Raw genomic sequence first — 14689 nt, forward strand, 5'->3', positions numbered from 1 at the left:
GAGAACATCGTTACATATAAGAATCCAAAAGCACAAAAGCAGTTTAAAAGTAACCTCAAATAATAAAGAAAAATAGACCGGACAGAAAAAATTAGTTCTGAACTGGTAGCTCACCAGAGGACATCACCCATCTTTTGAAAACACCATAATAATAGACAAAGACAAAATTTAAGTTAGAAACCAGTGAGAATCTGGCAATAAGATCAACGAACAGATCAGTAAACATACATAGAACAGTAATAATGATTTCTGAAGAATGAGACCAAAACAAATAATCTATAAGTTCAAATTTAATAACAAAACATAACACTAATGAGGACGGGTAGGCACGCACCCAGATTTCCCAGTGGCAACAATCATATCTCTCTCTCTCTCACTCAAAAAAAAAAAAAAAAAAAACCCTTTAAGCTGTTCTAAATCTCTAAATATTTCAAATTCCCAAACTATTAGTGTAATACGAGGGGGCAGGAATTTTCCTTCTGTCCTACTTCTCTTCCTACTTAAACACCTCCACCACCACGTTTTCTAAATATGGCAGTAGAACATGCCTGGACTATAAATACGGCCTTCGACACATGTTTTCTCCTCTTTGAAGAGGGGCAAATGTGTTGAAGGCCGTATTTACGAAAAGTATTTACATAAATGAAAAGCTCCCCCTCTCACCTTATACTATTAATTATTTCCCCATGCATGGATTTAGGATCAAAGCTTGCTTTTATTCCTTTATCCTCTTACTGGGTTTATTTCATTTCAATAGTATTCTAATTATATCTTAACCGGATGCAGCCATTCCTGAATAAATCTCAGGTAAGAGAATTTCTTTCTAAAATTTAATATTCTGACTTAAAATATAATATTTATAAAATTTAATATCCAAAAATACTTCTTAATTGCCTACACTATCCTATTTGGTTAAATTCACGCCATTTATTTAAAATGAGAACAGATTGCCTACAACCGGTGAAATACCACCACTTTGCTTATTGGAGGCTTGAAGTAGTGAAACCCATGTTTAGTCTCTAGAGCAAAGTTTCTGGCATCCCCCCCCCCCCCCCATACTTCTCCTTCAATCCATGCACGGTACTAATTACTATAGGTTTTGATACCTTTCGTGTTTAGGGTTTTCATAAAAAAAAAAAAAGAGAAAATCACAATAAGTAAGCATTTATATGACTTTATGAAAATGAGCATGTCTCGAATACACAAGTTGTCTATCCAACATGTTTATTATATGTCTGAATTGTCTTAACTCTGGGCTCAACAAATCATTGAAAATCTAATATCAAAGTCATTCAGTGCATATTTATTTTGAAGCAGCAGCACACCCAGTTATAGAAGCATTATCAACAATCCACAAAAGTTTTGTTACAATCACACAGTTTTTCTATATGATGTACTAAAAAAATTCAATGCTTTATTTAATTCAAGCTTTTATTAATTCTTAAGTTAGTAAAATTCTATTTACTATTTTTTACATTGGCTTTAAGATCTATCAGTGAAGTAATAAATAAGTTGGATTTTGTTTGTACTGTTTTATTTTAGGCTGCCATGTTATTATAAATGATGTGTTGAAATCTACTCAGCTCTCATCAGCAACTAACATTTTCAGAGTTCTGAATGCAATTAAATTTTTGGGTTGATTTAATTAAAATAAAAAAATATATATATTTACTATCTACTTTAAAAATTCAAACTGATACTTAGTCATTACTTAATATGATTTATATTTTATAAATGCATTTTCACTAAACATAATGAAGTTTTCAGTGAATTTGCTATTCTCAGAGGCTGTAGAAAAGGTTGTCTGGTGTTTTGATAGATGATAAGAACTTTTTTTTAATACTTAAAAATTATTGGTTTTTGTTATCATTTGTTTAAAATTAGTATTGCAGTTGTTTGTTTAATCTGACTGAGTTACTGAATTTGTTCTTTACTTGTCCTTCGAAATTACTTAAAAAACCAAAATCAAATTTGGGGAAGGTAAAGAAAGCCAACATGAGAACCATGGCAAACTTCAGGAAACTTATTGGGCAAACTCTTTTTCCTCTACCCCAGTTTCTTCCTGCATTCTCGGCAAACAGATGGTGTGTGTGTTATCGATAGTGGCAGTAGAAGTTGATAATGATATATTGATTAGTTTTTTCCTCGTTATTAAAAGCAGATTATTGGAGTTCACGAGTGTAATGCCTTTGCAGCTGAAATTTACTTGTGGGTACGCCCTCCAGACTGCCTCAGTCTTAGGGTGTTTATAACCCCTTCCCACTGTTTTAAAATAGGAAAACAACTGATACAGATGGTGCATGCTACCAATAACATGGTATGCACCATACAGATGGTGCATACCATGTTATTGGTAGTGGCAGTAAAAGTCGTTTTCCTATTTTAAAAAAAAAAGTGCGAAGGGGCACTGTGCCTCAGTCTTAGGCACCCTCCAGACTGCCTAAGACCTATAAGTAAATTTCAGCCCACTTATGAACTCCAATAATCTGCTTTTAATAATGAGAAAAACTAATCAATACATTGTTATCGACTTCTACTGCCACTACCGATAACACACACCATCTGTTTACCGAGAATGCAAGGAGAAACTGCAGTAGCGGGAAATGAGTTTGCCCGGTAAGTTTCCCGAAGTTTGCCATGTTTTACCTTAGCCTCAAATTCTTCTGCCATTGTTATTGAATTGATAGAAGAATGATTTATATAAATGGTACTTGGTATTTCCTGTGTAATTCTATAGGTGTATAATTAATATTAGAAGTGTTTTTATTAAGTCCAATAATTATAAATTGATAGCAATACAAACATGATTTTATAACTACAGTGGTGCTCAAAAAAATTGCGTCACTTGCAAAATTCACTGCCTTTCTGTGAAATCTGGCAATATATCATATGTTTTGTAATAGCATTACCATATTGCATCATCCATCTCTAGCAAGCTGTCTTAGATGATGTCACGTGCCATATATAAAATAAATTTTTTGTTTATACTCCGGGACGACCAAACGGTCAGAGGAGTTCACAAGATAGAAAGAATACAAGAAACAGCACCGTATTCAGCAGTCACGGGCTTGAACCCCGGTCACTCAAGGCACGTGTACTTATGCACCCGTGCGCCTGACCACTAGGCTACGGCGGCCTCATCATTGCATTACCCTAGTGGCAGTATAAATACGGTGCATATGCCGCAAGCCCAGTATTCTATGCTATTGCAATGGTAAAGTTTTCTTAGTTAACATCACGTAGTTAAAGTGTTGCTGTTATGTTGAATGCAAAGGGACATTCCATGCATGAAATACCTAAATGATTCACTATAATCAGTCAACGGTGGCATGTTTATTACAAAAATTATCAGAAACTGGCAGTATAAACAGAAAGAAAGGAAGTGGACTTCCACGAATATCTACTGCAGCACAGGACAGGTTTCTGGTCCATCTCTGTGTCCGAAACAGAAGATCTACATTGCTAGGTCTCAAAACTGCATGGGAGGAGGATATATGAGTAAAGGCTAATACTGCTACAGTACATAGATGCCTTTTCTCATTGGGATTAGTAGCATAATGCCCAAGAAAAAGCCACATTTGACACAAAAAATGAAAGTCCAGTTTCTAAAGTTGGCAAAAGAGCATGCTAGTTTGTCTGAGGATCAGTGGAAATGTGTTATTTTCTCTGATGAATCAATTGTGAACTTGCATGGTTCAGATGACTCAGACTGTTAGACAAAGACGAGGAGAAGAATTTTATCCTGACTGTATCGTCGCTACAGTGAAACATTCTGCATCTCAAGTGATATGGGGCTGTGTTTCACATAGAGGAGTTGGTTGTCTTGAATTTGTGAAGGGTATGTAAATGCTGAGGTGTAAAAGGACATTCTTGAGACAAAATTACTTCCCACAATTCGAGATCGCTATGAGGATATTGCTAATTGCATTTTGCAGGATGACTCTACTGCGTATTATAGAGCCAAAAACCATAAATACTACGTCATAGAATTAGCAAAAGTTTTTAATTTGCAAAACGTCATACTCTTGCTTAAATAAACATAATTTATTTTGCTGTCTTTACTGTCCACAAGTGCAAAAATGGTTGAAGGATAAATCAATTCGTACAATAACATGGCCTGGGAACAGTCCAGACCTCAATCCAATTGAAAATTGTTGGAACAGAATGGATGTTTCAGTAATGCAAGAGAAATCAAAACCACTTAGAGAGCTGCAGGAGATGTTAATCCCTTTTTGGTACCATGAGATTTAGAAGGAATGCATTCAGAATCATATCCGGTTGATGCCACGATGATGTGCAGCAGTCATTAAAGCAAGGGGTGGGCCAACAAAATATTAGTGTGCATTTTGTTGTATTTTTTGGTTATATAGCTATGTGTTGTATTAGTAAGAGTAAAATAAGCAAAAAAAAAATCACTGCTTCATAGAGTTCTTGTTATTAGTAATGGCCATATGGTGCAAGGAAGCCTAAGGCTTATGTCATGAGTTGGAGACTGAAGGTGTGTATGTGTGGGAGTGAGAATTTTAGAGTTCGTGTTCGGAATTTGTGGAAGCCAGATGAAAAAAAAAAAAAAAAAAAAAAAGAGGTGGTGAGGCAGTGAGGAGATGAGGATGTGGAGAGTCTAGAGTTGGAGTTTGGAAATAGTGAGATAGAGAAAAGGAAAAAAAAAAAGGACAGTTTTATGGAAACAGTGTGGAGAGTTGGTTTTTGGAAGTGCAAATGAGCGGGGATCGTGTGTTCTAAAGTATAAAGTAAAGGTGGAGGGTGTCCAGTAGTCGGTTGATCAGCATGTCTAGCAACGTAACTGCATTCTGTATTTCTGAAGTTAAAAATGTGAAGGAATCTACAGATGTGTCTAGATCCGGTCCCTTCAACCATGAGCCAGGTATGCAGATATGTGAGTCGAGAAATCTACGTGGAAGGAGTGTCCAATCCATGATCCCTTGAAGAAGAGATAGACTGCCAAAAATATTTGAAACAGATGTGAAAGGCCTGTCTGCCACAGAGAAAAACCAGAGTGCAAAAGAATTGAAAGTAGCGGCCCATTTCAGAATGTGTGTTCCAGTTTTATTGAACCCCAAACTCAATGATTTAAAAACTAAACTCGGTGAGAAATTGTTTGATAGTTTCTTTCAAAGGAAATATTTTTTGTAATGTACAATTAAGTTCTTCAAACAGGCCTCTGGGGTTGGGTAAATTCATATTGTGATTTTAAATGTTTCTCACCAACCACATGTTAAAATAAGACACGGAAACTGGAGTTTTAAAAACTATGTGTTTACTACTATATATTTACAATTAAATAGTAAATTAATAAGAGGAGTTTACCTCAATATAGTACGTGGAACACTTCCGTATGATACCCTCCAGAAATTAAAACGGAAAAAACGAAAAAATCGACAACTTACCGGTCCATTAAAGTAAAATATAAATAATTAAAGTAAAATATAAATAATTAAATAATCAATTTAACACAATTCAAAATCAATTCAAAACAATTAAAATTCAAATTAACGCAGTTAAAAGAATAACGAAAATATTCAAAACGATCTTTCTTCCTTACTTTTTGAATATTTTCGTTATTCTTTTAATTGCGTTAATTTGAATTTTAATTGTTTTGAATTGATTTTGAATTGTGTTAAATTGATTATGAGAGATTTTGATTGATTATGAGAGATTATGAGAGGAGAAAAAGCAGTATGTACTGGAACTTAAGAACAAGTATGAGCTTCTGCAGACTGCTGAGGACCAAGATATCGACGAGGAACATTACAACTTTTTGAAAGTGATAAAGCCCAAGAAACCTATAGGGAAAAAGAAATCCAAAGAAGAAAAAATTAGTCAAGAAACACTTGTCATGATGAACCGAAGACGACAAATGAAAAGCAAGAAAAACACTGACAGGGAGAAAATTGAGTATACTGACTTATGCAAAGCCATTAGAAAGAGACTCAGAGAGGACATAAGAAGATTTAACACAAGAAAAGTAGAACAAGCATTAAGGGAAAACAAAGGAATTAAATCAGCAGCCATGAGCAGTAATACAGAAAGACAAATGATACTGAAACTGAAGAATAGCGATGGTGTACTTATAAACAGCAGAGAAGGCATAATTCAAATAGCAGAAGACTACTATAGAGAATTATACAAGGAGCAGGGGAATGATGCCAGCAGTGGGGAAGATGATTTGCAAAGTAGCAACACATACGACATACCCAATATTCTTCCTGATGAGGTAGAACATGCATTGAAGAAAATGAAGAACCAGAAAGCCCTGGGGGAAGATGAAGTTACTGTAGAGTTGTTAAAATTGGGAGGAAGAGACATAACACAAAAACTGGCAAGGCTCTTCACAAAGTGCATTAGAAAAGGTGTGACACCTAAGCAGTGGAATAATGCAATCATAGTTTTGCTGCATAAGAAAGGAGATAAATCAGAAATTGGAAATTATAGACCAATTAGCTTGCTATCCCACATCTACAAGTTGTTCACAAGGGTCATTACTAACAGATTAGACAGAATACTTGTTGAGAATCAACCGAAAGAGCAAGCTGGCTTTAGGACAGGATTCTCAACTATGGATCACCTTCATGTAATATCACAGCTAATGGAGAAAGCAAATGAATATAAAACACCATTATGCCTGGCATTTGTGGATTATGAAAAGGCATTTGACTCCATACAGCATAAGGCAATGTTTCGGGCACTGGAAAGACAAGGCATTGATACCCCATATATTATGATTTTGAAGAAAATATATGAGAGTGCTACCTCCTTTATTAGACTAGACAAAGACAGTAGGAAATTCAAAATTGAGAAAGGAGTTCGACAAGGAGACACAATATCTCCGAAGCTGTTTACTGCTGCCCTTGAGGAAGCTTTCAGAAGATTAGACTGGTCGCAGAAAGGAGTCAATGTGAACGGAGAGTACCTAAACCATTTACGATTTGCAGATGACATTGTGGTTATTAGCCACGATCCCAACGAATTAGAGGAAAATCTTAATCAGTTATGCACAGCTAGTAAGGATTTTGGACTAAAGATGAATATGGCTAAAACAAAAGTAATGATGAACAAGTATGCCACGGAAAGGGAAATAAAGATTGAAGGAGCAGTAATTGAAAAGGTGGAGTCATATACCTATCTGGGACAAGTCATTAGCTGTAATAATGATAAATGGCTGGAAGTCAAGAGAAGAATAAATTTTGGATGGATAGCATTCAGGAAATATAGTCACATACTGAAGAGCAATATCCCAGTTTGTCTGAAACGTAAAATAATGAACCAATGTATACTCCCCACCATGACTTATGGAAGTGAAACTTGGGCACTCACCAAAAGAATGGAAGAGAAGCTGAGAACTACACAGCGAAGAATGGAACGAATCATATTGGGAATCAGACTGTTAGATAAGAAGAGAAACACATGGATTAGGCAACAAACTCAAGTAAAGGACATTCTTATCAAAACTAAAGAACTAAAATGGTCCTGGGCAGGACACATAGCTCGAAGACATGATGACAGATGGACTAAGAAAATAACAGAATGGTATCCAAGAGGAGCTAGAAGAAAACCTGGAAGACAAAGGCGGAGATGGATAGATGAAATTCATGAGTTTGTGGGTAGTAAATGGATGGCCAGTGCTCAAAACAGAAGGAACTGGAAAGTTGCTGGAGAGGCCTTCATCCTGCAGTGGATTGAAAATGGCTGATGATGATGATGATGATTTTACTTTAATGGACCGGTAAGTTGTCGATTTTTTTCGTTTTTTCCGTTTTAATTTCTGGAGGGTATCATACGGAAGTGTTCCACGTACTATATTGAGGTAAACTCCTCTTATTAATTTACTATATTATTATCAACGTAGAACATATTGAGTATTACAGCTCTGATTCATACTATCTAATTTACAATTAAAATAACTTTACAACTAAAAAGGATAAAATACATAAAAAAATATATATATACATTAAAATACCGGGTTAAGAGCGATAAAACCAACCGTAGCTTTCGAAGGCTCCTGCCTTCTTCTTCAGCAGTAGGAGGTTTGCGGATTCATCTCCTCTTTGAGGCTGCAGTCCTCAGAAGGGATGAACGATTTCATATGACATGCTCCTGAGCCGCTTCCGGTCCCAGTACACAGGAGAATAGAACACATGGTGATGAAACATGTGATTTAGACCGTGAACCTGCTGGTACTTAAGATGCACTGCAGTATAAGGAAGCTACCACTGAAGAAGAAGGCAGGAGCCTTCGAAAGCTACGGTCGGTTTTATCACTCTTAACCCGGTATTTTATTCGATGTATATATATATATATTTTATGTATTTTATCCTTTTTAGTTGTAAAGTTATTTTAATTGTGAATATATAGTAGTAAACATAGTTTTTAAAATTCCAGTTTCTGTGTCTTATTTTAATATGTGGTTGGTGAGAAACATTTAAAATCACAATACAATTAAGTTATTAAGTTGGGTTAGTTTATAGATAAAGTTAATGACCATGAAATGATGTAAGGGTACTAAAGGGGTAAAGAATAAAAAAAAAATGAGGGATTTAATTAATAATAGAATAAATCATAGGCATAGTAGGAAGAGTATGTAGTAACCATTATTCTAGACAATGAGTTAACAAATGATAATATAACAGATAAGATTCTAGGTAATGTGTTAATCAGTAAAAGGAAGAAAAATTTATTTTATTGAGAAACCTTGAGAGAAAGGGGAACCCTACCCTGTATCGGAAGAGGGAAGTAACAAAGATGCTTGTGGGTGAGGTTGTAGTAAGCACTACTAATGTAAGGTGAAAATAGTAATTGATTTGATAGGTGATTTAGCATTAGCAGAGGCATATGATAAAAGAAAGCAAGATTATACACCAAAAAAATCCATTTCACACAACCATTCATTTTAAACGTTTGTCCAATTTTTCCTTGAATTTATTTAAGCTATCAACTTTCACAACTACAGATGGAAGTTTGTTCCAGCAATCAACCATCCACTGGCTAAAGACAAATTTTTGAACATCTATTCTACAACTGTGCTTTGTCAGTTTGAATTTATGCCCCCTCAGGTTTGTAATCTGAGCAATCCCATCAGCATTGATCTTGCTCAACCCATTCAAGGCATTATACACCTCAACCAGATCATCTCGCAGGTGCCTAGTCTGCAGACATTGCAATTTGCAGAATTTAAACCTACCTTGGTAAGTGCACTGCTCTGTTCCCCTCACCAATCTTGTTTTCTTTATTCTATCTAGCAGCTCTACATCCTTCCTAAAATGAGGCCTCCAGACCTGTATGTGTGGGCAGACCATTGCCTTATACAAAGGAATAATCACCCCCCTACTAGCAATATTCCTGTATATCATTTACTAGACCACATGACCTGCTCTGGCAGCCTGTCTGCACTGCTCAGCAAACTTAATATCTGACTGCACAATTATCCAAAGTCTTTTTCATTCTCTACTGCCCTGAGTGTAGTACCACACAGTTGGTACTTTTCTCTGGGTGTTATTTCTAACCATATGCAGTACTTTGCATTTGTCACTGTTCAACTTCAGTTGCCACTTTTTGGCCCATCTGCCCAACTTTTCTAGATCCTGTTGCAGTAACATACTGTCATTACTATCATTAACAACCCTGCCAACCTTTTTATCATGTGCAGAATTCTCATTAAGCCTGATATACCTTCATCAATATCATTGATAAATGTACAAAACAACAATGGGCCCAACACTGAACCTTGGGCCCATTGTTGGCCCACTCAACCACCTTTTTATCCATTGTAGTAACTTTCCCTTAATGCCATACTGCTCCAATTTTATAGTAGTCTTACATGTGCAATAGTATCAAAAGCTTTCCTGAAATCCAAGTATATGATATCAATTCCTTTGTAACCACATCAGAGTATCCAATCAAATTGGTCAGACAAGACTTCCTCTTAACAAACCCATGCTATGTCTGAATTATTGCTGCAGTCTTGTCTAGATGATCTTGCAATGCTTATTTAACCAATGACTCCATTATTTTCCCTGGAACAGAAGTTAAACTGACAGGTTAACACTTCCCAGATATTTAACTAAGTGTATCTGGGATGTTAAAATTCCCCATTATAATACATTCTGTTTCTCAGTACAGTTGTTTGTTGTACTCATCAGAGTCATTAGGCCTATGTCAGAATGTAAAAAGCAATATCAGAATGTAAATATGTGCAAGTACCACTTCCAGCATCCAATCATACAGCAAATAATTTGGACAACTGAGACGAGCATAGTTGATTCAACCAATAACTGGGATTCTTTTGGAAAAATTACATGGGGTTTGGCAGACTAAGTGGAAATGGGCATCAGAGATTAGAACCGAGACCACGTATATTTGTTAAATGAATGAGGAAGTTTTTTGGAGGTTTAGATCTTTTTGCAGATTTATCTATTATCTATTATAGTTTTATCTATTATTTTGACAATTTATGCTGTATTCAGAAGTAAGAAAAGGTGACGAGGACATGCTGTATGGAGAAGTAATGAAATTTTTGGATATGGTGTACATTTGAAGAAGAAGAACTCTTTATTGCATACAAAACGCACATGCCGTACACAATACCCTTCACGACTAAAAGCCAGGGGTTAAGTTTTGTATTTGGTAAGAATATACCCATCTCCTTGACATAATGTGGCCTTGACAATGCCTTCCTCATACACACTATTTGGATTCCCTCCAGTCACTATTTGGCAGAGTAGAGGCAGTGAGATTACAACTAGTTGATCTGGAAGTGTCTTAGAGAGTTACCAATAGGGTTGGTCTGAACTATCTAGTTGCTGGCCTGTGAACACTGTTTTGGAGCTGTACCCTCAAAATATAAGAAAGATTGGATTTTGCCATAATATCCATCATAATCTCAAAAGATATCAATCATACTGCATGATGAATAGATGGGAGAGGGTTTACCGTAGCTTTGCTGGAGACTAAACATGGGTTCCACCACTTCCAGCATCCAATAAGCAAAATGGTGGTATTGCACCAGTTGATTAGAGTCATCTACCACCTAGTATTGCTTGGTAGCACAGTGGGGTGGCATTCCTCCTAATGGTGTGGGAATTGCACCTCTCCCACTGAGCCACCCCTTTATCCATATCAGCAACTTGCACTTAATGCCGCATTGCTCCAATTTGTACAGAATTCCTTTAAGTGCAACTCTATCAAAAACTTTCCTGAATCCAAGTAGATGATATCAAAATTATTTTTTGCATCCAGTTCCTTTGTGACCACATTGTATAATTGCAGCCTTGTCTGCATGATGCCACATTACTTCTTTTACTGGTCATTTCATTATTTTCAATGGAATAGAAGGTACTAACAGGTCTGTAATTATTCATATCGTCCTTTGACGCCCCCCCCCCCTCGAATTAGGATATATTTGAACATCTCCAGTCAGCGGGGACCTTCTGAGAATCCAGAGATGCTCTCATGGTTATGGGTCTGCTTACTTCCTTCACTGTCTTCCTTAACATAATTGGATGTATTCCATTACTCCCAGGTGCCTGTCTTATGTTTAACTTCAATTTCTCTCCCACTTTCCTCCTATTTATTACAAAATTATTTTGCTGATAGTTTGATAAACATCTGCTATCAGCATCCCTAAAGAATTCCTCATGTGTGAAGGTAGATGCAAAATACCTATTCAATTTGCCTGCAACCTGAACAGGGTTATCAACCATTAACCAACAGATGTCAAATGGCCCATTGTGATTCAGCTCCTTCCTTCTAAGAAAAACAGAAAAGTCATAGAAGTCTTTGCTCTTTTTCTTTGCAGTCTCTGCCATTGGCTTCTGTATCACATGATAATTTATATGCATCCTGTGCACTTTTCTTCTCTGCCATGTGTCTCACTGTTTCATCTGACATCCATTTAGGTCTAAGCTTGAACAGTATTTCTTCTTAGATTACTTCTCTGAATACTTCCCATTTAGAATTTGCTGTTGGTAACATCATCAGTTGGTCCCACTGCACAGAATTTAAAAACTGTCCGAAAGCAAAAGTCCCCTTGATAGTAGTTATGTCTTCAATTAAATTCCACATTAGTACACTGTGATCACTGCCACCCAGTGTGCCTTTTACATGTACATTATTAATGCATGAAGAATCACTGCTGATAACCAGATCCAGAGTATTGCTTCTTCTTGTTGCCTCTTTTTTTTTTTTTTATGTGAACCCCAAACACGAGAGGTATTAGAACCTATAGTACTTGGTACCGTGCTTGGGTTGGAGGTTGAGAAGACGAAAGAAGATATTTGTTGACGTTGGACTTGAACTTCTGTAGATTATAATTTTCAGGAAATACTTATGAAGGAAGGTTGTTCCAGAAAACGGCAGTTGAATGAATAAATGAGGAAGATGAAAAGTTGGTTCTGTGGGTTGAAGTTGGACAGTAAATGGATGTTTGGCTGGTGGCGGCATGTGTTCGGACTGTTTTGAAAGAGAGAGCAGGAATTATAGAAGCCAATTCAGAAGAACAGTGCCCATGGAAGTATCTGTAGAAGAGGCATGCAGCGGAAACAGTACGTGTGAGAAAGCGAGTGGAGAGACTCTGTTAGAGATGAATCATTAATTGACCTAACTGCCCTCTTCTGAATGGAATCAAGAAGCCTGAGAGAGGTTATGGGGGACAGCCCCAGACGTGGGGACAGTACTCCATGGTAGGGCGGATTTGTGATTTATACAGAGTGAGAAGCTGTTTGGAAGAAAAGTAATGCCGAGAGCGAAAGAGAAAACCAAGTTTTTTAGATGCAGAGGAAGCAATATTTGTAATGTGCTTGTGCCAAGAGAGATTAGAAATCAGAGTAATCCCCAAAAGAGATATATCATTTTGCCTAGAAATCGGAGTGTCACTGAAGATAAGCATAGGAGCAGAAGAATCCTTTTTGCGAGATATAAGACAAGACTGAGTTTTAGAAGGGTTGAAATCAACTAAGTTGTCTTTGCCCCACTGGAGAATTACCTGAAGATCGGCATTTAAGGAATTGGTAGCAAATTTTCGAAAAGTTGAAGCTGATTGAGCAGGACAAGGTTTCTCAAAATGGAAAGTGGAATGCAATGTGCTGTCATCGGCAAAACTATGGATAGGATTTCCAGTTAATGGAAGAAGGTCATTAATATACAAGAGGAAAAGAGTGGGGGAAAGAACTGAACCTTGGGGGACACTGGCATTAGCGGAGAAGTTAGAAGACAGAGAGCCATCTATCATCACCCTCAGTGAGCGATCAGAGAGAAAACTGGATAACCAATTACTAAAAACAGTTGGCAAACCATAAGATGGGAGCTTGTTTAGAAGACCTTTATGCCAAACATGATCGAAAGCCTTTGAGATGTCAAGAGCAACTACTTGTATTTCAACGAACCTTTCCATTGAATTAGTCCATAAATGTGTAACATAAGCCAGAATATCACCAGTGGATCTACATTGATGGAATCCATACTGGCGATCGTTGATCAGACGGAACGTTTCTAGGTAGTTTAAGAGTTGGCGGTTAATTGATTTCTCCATTACTTTAGAAAGAGTAGAAGTAATTGCAATGGGACGATAATTGGATGGGAGGGATTTGTCACCCTTTTTAGGAACTGGCTGGATATGAGCAAATTTCCAAGCAGAAGGAAAAACGCCTTTGGAATAAGAAAGTGAAAAAAGATGGCAAAGAATAGGAGTAAGTTCAGGAGCACAGGTTTTGAGAACAAGTGGAGAAATACCATCAGGACCTGGAGCTTTCTTAGCATCAAGATTCATCAAAATCCTTCTGATATCCTTTTTATGGAAGACCGCAGGAGGCATTGAATGGAGCGTGTTGGGAATGGTGGGAGGTGTTTTACCAAGATCATTAATACATGAGCTGGAAGAAAAATGGGATGCTGGTAGGTCAGCTTTATTGAAGTGAATTGAAGGCTGAAGTGACAACAGAACCATCTGGTTTGGTCAGAGGTGGTCAGAGGTGGGAGCATAGATGGCCAAAAGTTGCGGCCAATAGCTTTGGCAAGAGACCAGAATGGTCGGCTACCATTAGGGAAAGAAGCAAGTTTTCTACTCTCAGCCTGTTCAAACTCTAGTTTGGACTGATTAATAACTGCTTTACAATTGTTGCGAGCTTCGGTGTAGGCAGAATATGAAACTGAAGAATTAGAAACAAGCCAATTACGATATGCAACATTCTTCTCTTGAACAGCCTTAGCACATTTATTGGAAAACCAAAGTTTAGATAAAGGACGAGATTTTAAAATGGAGTGTGGGATAAAGGATTCCATTCCTGCAAGAATAATTTCACTGACACGATCTGAGCAAACGTTGACATCAGAAGTTTGGAAACAGTAATCCGACCAAGGGAAAGAAGAAAAGAAGTCTCGCAGGTCATCCCATTTTGCATTCTTGTAATGCCTAACAGTACGAGGTTGGGAATAGCCATGAGATAAACGTTCCATTGGAGAAGAGACACTCACCAAGTTGTGATCTGAAGTGCCTAAAGGACCTCTCACTTCGACCGTGTACTTAGAAGGGTTGTTTTTTTGAAAAAGATCAAGTGTATTGGCTGTATGATTAGGAATGTCTGGTATTCTTGTAGGTAAATGAACAATCTGTACAAGATTATTAGTAATTGCAATAGCCTCAGCATCTCGACCAGCTGGGTCGGTGTGACTAGAAAAC

The 14689-nt window shown here is 37.1% G+C and overlaps 1 protein-coding gene across 1 annotated transcript in view; it reads left to right on the forward strand.

The window, feature by feature from the left end:
* Positions 1-14689, forward strand: part of Nup107 (nuclear pore complex protein Nup107) — a 446410-nt gene that overhangs the window by 8027 nt on the left and 423694 nt on the right. The window lies entirely within an intron of this gene.

Source organism: Mastigoproctus giganteus, chromosome 5 (genome assembly GCF_048544385.1).
Source record: "Mastigoproctus giganteus isolate SK-2022 chromosome 5, ASM4854438v1, whole genome shotgun sequence".
NCBI lineage: Eukaryota > Metazoa > Arthropoda > Arachnida > Uropygi > Thelyphonidae > Mastigoproctus > Mastigoproctus giganteus.